The following is a 6,000-nucleotide window of genomic DNA, read 5'->3' on the forward strand; positions in this document are numbered from 1 at the left end:
GGCCATACCGTGGCCCAAAAACGTGGTTCCGAAGCATGGATCCTCATGGATCCTCACGGTTTTTGGACAAGACCAGCCCAAAGTCACCATCAGATCAAACATCATGGCCAGGGGCACAGCATCCACCACAAAAAACTCGGATCCACGCCTGCCTGGCCATGCCGTGGCCCAAAAACGTGGTTTTGAATCACGGATCCTCATGGATCCTCACGCTTTTCGCATTGGGCAACCCAAACTAACCGTCAGATCACACGTCATAGCCAGGGGCACAGCCTGCACCACAAAAAACTCGGATCCACGTCTTCCTGGCAACACCATGGCCCAAAAACGTGGTTTCGAAGTACGGATCCTCATGGATCCTTATGCTTTTCGCATTGGGCCAGCCCAAATTCACCGTCAGATCACACATCATGTCCAGGGGCACATCCTGCACCACAAAAAACTCGGATCCACGGCTTCCTGGCCATACCGTGGCCCAAAAACGTGGTTCCGAAGCATGGATCCTCATGGATCCTCACGGTTTTTGCACAAGACCAGCCCAAAGTCACCATCAGATCAAACATCATGGCCAGGGGCACAGCATCCACCACAAAAAACTCGGATCCACGCCTGCCTGGCCATGCCGTGGCCCTAAAACGTGGTTTTGAATCACGGATCCTCATGGATCCTCACGCTTTTCGCATTGGGCCAACCCAAACTCACTGTCAAATCACATATCATGGCCAGGGGCACAGCATCCACCACAAAAATCACGGATCCGTGGCTTCCTGGCCATACCGTGGCCCAAAAACGTGGTTTTGAAGCATGGATCCTCATGGATCCTCATGCTTTTTGCATTGGGCCAACCCAAGCTCACCGTCAAATCACACATCATGGCCAGGGGCGCAGCCTGCACCACAAAAATCACGGATCCACGGCTTCCTGGCAACACCATGGCCCAAAAACGTGGTTTCGAAGTACGGATCCTCATGGATCCTTATGCTTTTCGCATTGGGCCAGCCCAAATTCACCGTCAGATCACACGTCATAGCCAGGGGCACAACCTGCACCACAAAAATCACGGATCCACGGCTTCCTGGCCATACTGTGGCCCAAAAACGTGGTTCCGAAGCATGGATCCTCATGGATCCTCATGCTTTTTGCACTAGATCAGCCCAAACTCCCTGTCAAATCACACATCATGTCCAGGGGCACAGCTTGCACCACAAAAATCACGGATCCACGGCTTCCTGGCAACACCATGGCCCAAAAACGTGGTTTTGAATCACGGATCCTCATGGATCCTTATGCTTTTCACATTGGGCCAGCCCAAATTCACCGTCAGATCACACGTCATAGCCAGGGGCACAACCTGCACCACAAAAATCACGGATCCACGGCTTCCTGGCCATACTGTGGCCCAAAAACGTGGTTCCGAAGCATGGATCCTCATGGATCCTCTCACTTTTCACATTGGGCCAACCCAAACGCCCCGTTAAATCGCACATCATGTGCAGGGGCACAGCCTGCACCATGAAAATCACGGATCCACGGCTTCCTGGCTACTCCGTGGTCCAAAAACGTGGTTTTGAATCACGGATCCTCATGGATCCTCACACTTTTCACATTGGGCCAACCCAAATTCACTGTCAGATCACACGTCATAGCCAGGGGCACAACCTGCACCACAAAAATCACGGTTCCACGGGTTTCTGGCAATACCGTGGCCCAAAAACTTGGTTTTGAAGTACGGATCCTCGTGGATCCTCACACTTTTGCACTGGGCCACCCCTAAATCACTGTCAAATCACACTTCATGCCATGGGGCACAGCTTGCACCGCAAAAAAAACTCAGATCCATGGGTTCCTGGCCATACTGTGGCCCAAAAACGTGGTTTCGAAGCATGGATCCTCATGGATCCTCACGCATTTTCCATTGGGCCAACCCAAACTCACCGTCAAATCACACATCATGTCCAGGGGCACAGCCTGGTAAAAGAAAATTAAATATGCTCAGAGTCCTGTAGTGATTTCATGCTCTTTATTGCAGCTTGTAAAACAGTGACTGAATTTCCCCCCAAACCTGAGGCTTTTATATACATTATTTACACAATGAGTCCCGTCTGACTGGCTGATTCTGCTTCCCTCCTGGAGCCTGATTGGTCTTTTCCTGCAAGCCATTCAGTTCTTGCATTCTAGGATCCTACTTGCCTATTGTTCTAGGATCCAAGCTTAGTACATAACAGGGAAGGAGCTAGACAAAGAATGATCCAAGAAGTCCTCAACGGCAGAACAGGCAGGTGATAACAAGCAGTGTGTTACAACGGCTCTGAAGGCGGGTGAAGGCTGCAGCAGATAGGATCCACCAGTTCGTCGTGACTACTCATGCCATCAGAACAGAGCACTACTGCGAAGGCTGTGCGTTGGTCAGCGTGCACTGATCTACACACATAAAACAAATTCACGCACAGACATCTTCCAAAAACCCAACCCAACCCCCCCAAACCGTCCCCCCATGGCGATCACTAAATGGCCACGGGGGCAGGAATGTGAAGCCCCTAGTCATGAACTGACACATGGGCGGTGGATACAGATTCAGTCATTCTGACTCAAGGAATGAGGCAGTTGAGCAGCTCAGCAGCTGTATCCATGACTGAGCAGCCCCTTTTAGGATCCACTATGCTCACCCCGAAAAGGGGAAGGGGCTGGAAACGGTGCCCTAAACATAGTATGCCTCCCTTTTTCCCTGACTGGATTACCGTGCTCAGGTGGAATCTCTTTTCCCATAGTTTGAATCCATTATTCTGCATCCTAGTCTCTAGAACAGCAGAAAACAAGCTTGCTCCCTCTTCAACATGACATCCCTTCAAATATTTAAACATGGCTATCATGTCACTCCTTAATCTTCTCTTCTCTAGATTAAACAAATCCAGCTCCCTAAGTCTCTCCTCATAGGGCTTGGATTCCAGACCTTTTACATTTTGGTCACCCTCCTCTGGACATGCTCCAACTTGACAATATCCTTCTTCAACTGGACACAGTATTTCAGGTGTGGTCTGACCAACCAGAATAGTGTGGTGGCATTCCTTCACTTGATCTAGACACTATACTCCTATTGATGCAGCCCAAAATTGCATTGGTGTTCTTAGCTGCCACATCACACTGTTGACTCATATTCAGCTTGTGGTCGACCAAGACTCCCAGATCCCTTTCACTGGTACTGTTGTCAAGCCAAGGGTCCCCCACCTGTGCATTTCATTTTTTCTATCCAGGTGTAGTACCTTACATTTCTCCCTATGGAACTCCATATAGTTGGTTTTGGCCCAGCTCTCTAGGCTATTCAGGTCATTTTGAATTCTGACCCTGTCCGCTGGTGTATTAGCAACCCCTCCCAGTTTGCAGTCATTTGCAAATTTGATTAGCACGCCCTCTATTCCATCATCCAAATCATTTATAAAAATATTGAATAGCACCAGGCCCAGGACAGAACCTTGTGGAACCCCAATAGTCATTTTTTTCCAGGATGAAGGTGAGCCACTGATGAGCACTCTTTGGGTTCAGCCCGTCAACCAATTACAAATCCACCTAACAGTAGCTTTGTCTAGCCCACATATTACTAGTGTTTTTGCAATAATATCATGGGGGACCTTTTCAAAGGCCTTACTGAAGTCAAGGTAAGCTGGTACAAGGGAAAGCAGGATTGTAATTACCGTAAAAATTACTGATCATAGAATAGAATCATAGAATCATAGAGTTGGAAGAGACTACAAGGGCCATCGAGTCCAACCCCCTGCCAAGCAGGAACACCATCAGAGCACTCCTGACATATGGTTGTCAAGCCTCTGCTTAAAGACCTCCAAAGAAGGAGACTCCACCACACTCCTTGGCAGCAAATTCCACTGTTGAACAGCTCTTACTGTCAGGAAGTTCTTCCTAATGTTTAGGTGGAATCTTTTTTCTTGTAGTTTGGAACCATTGCTCCGTGTCCGCTTCTCTGGAGCAGCAGAAAACAACCTTTCTCCCTCCTCTATGTGACTTCCTTTTATATATTTGAACATGGCTATCATATCACCCCTTAACCTCCTCTTCTCCAGGCTAAACATGCCCAGCTCCCTTAGCCGTTCCTCATAAGGCATCGTTTCCAGGCCTTTGACCATTTTGGTTGCCCTCCTCTGGACACGTTCCAGTTTGTCAGTGTCCTTCTTAAACTGTGGTGCCCAGAACTGGACACAGTACTCCAGGTGAGGTCTGACCAGAGCAGAATACAGTGGCACTATTACTTCCCTTGATCTAGATGCTATACTCCTATTGATGCAGCCCAGAATTGCATTGGCTTTTTTAGCTGCCGCGTCACACTGTTGGCTCATGTCAAGTTTGCGGTCAACCAAGACTCCTAGATCCTTTTCACATGTACTGCTCTCAAGCCAGGTGTCACCCATCTTGTATTTGTGCCTCTCATTATTTTTGCCCAAGTGCAATCCTTTACATTTCTCCCTGTTAAAATTCATCTTGTTTGTTTTGGCCCAGTTCTCTAATCTGTCAAGGTCGTTTTGAAGTGTGATCCTGTCCTCTGGGGTGTTAGCCACCCCTCCCAGTTTGGTGTCATCTGCAAATTTGATCAGGATGCCCTTGAGTCCATCATCCAAGTCATTGATAAAGATGTTGAATAAGACCGGGCCCAAGACAGAACCCTGTGGCACCCCACTAGTCACTCTTCTCCAGGATGAAGAGGAACCATTGATGAGCACCCTTTGGGTTCGGTCAGTCAGCCAGTTACAAATCCACTGAGTGGTAGCATAGTCAAGTCCACTTTTCTGTTTTTCCATCAAGCCCCCAGACAAGAATGCTACAGCATCAGCCCCAAACACTCAGTCTCATAACAAAAAATACTCAACAGGGTTAGGGCTGAGGGTAGGGGAAGTACAATCATGATCTTTCCAGTCCTCTAGAAGCTGACCCTTTTGGTCATTTTGGTCATGGAGCCAAATATCTGTTCCCAAGTTTAAAGAATCTAAACAAGTAAAGAACAAGCTTGCCCTTTACATACAAATGCCCTGAAATTCAGCCCATTGGGCAACTGATCATGGGGCTGGGAGGAGGGAGGTAAGGACTAGCACCTTCTCTGCCCTCCACCTCCAACAGCTACACCTGAAAGTTTCATGATGCGGTTTGATTTGAGAAGCAGAATGTTTATAAAGGCACTTAGCCAATTTCTGCCACAGAAATTCTGAACAGAAACACTCTGCAGGTTCAGCCCCCAAAAGAAACTGCTCTATGGTCTCTGTGTTGGGAAATGGGAACAGATCTTGCTCATCACCAACCTTCCCTCCACAAATCAGTATCACTATGAGGCTGAACTGAACAGCTTGCTCCAGAGTTTTAAGAGATACGTTTGTGTGGTGGAGTGGTTAAGAGCGGTGGACTCTAATCTGGTGAGCTGGGTTCGCTTCCCCGCTCCCCCACATGCAGGCTGCTGGTGACCTTGGGCCAGTCACACTTCTCTCTGAAGTCTCTCAGCCCCACTCACCTCACAAGGTGTCTGTTGTGGGGGTGGAAGGGAAAGGAGATTTTTAGCCACTTTGAGACTCCTTCAAGTAGAGAAAAGCAGGATATAAAAACTAACTCCATAAATAAGAATTCTATGGAAAAGGACCATCCCTGCCATGATGATGAAAACTATATGTTTGGATTTTGCTGTATTATACCAACCTGTGGAATATGACAGTTCGCAGTTTCAAAATCTATTTGGCCACAGTGGATTGACAGTCTGGACACACGAAAACCTCTGGAAGATCTTTTGAATCAATGTCTATGCGAAAGCAGTGGTACCAGTCCTTGCAGTTTCCTTCACAGTAAACCATAGTAAGGTCACCACTGGCCTCCTGCACCCTTCCTTCAAGAAACATAGTGACCAGCAGCCTTCAAACAAGGAAGGTAAAATATCTGAGCAATAGGTTAGTGTATCCTTCCATCCCTCTGGGCATGATCGAGACACAGTAATGTAACTCTCGTTCAAGATTT

The sequence above is a fragment of the Podarcis erhardii genome (genome assembly GCF_964252035.2).
Source record: "Podarcis erhardii genome assembly, chromosome: 2".
NCBI classification, from domain to species: Eukaryota; Metazoa; Chordata; class Lepidosauria; order Squamata; family Lacertidae; genus Podarcis; species Podarcis erhardii.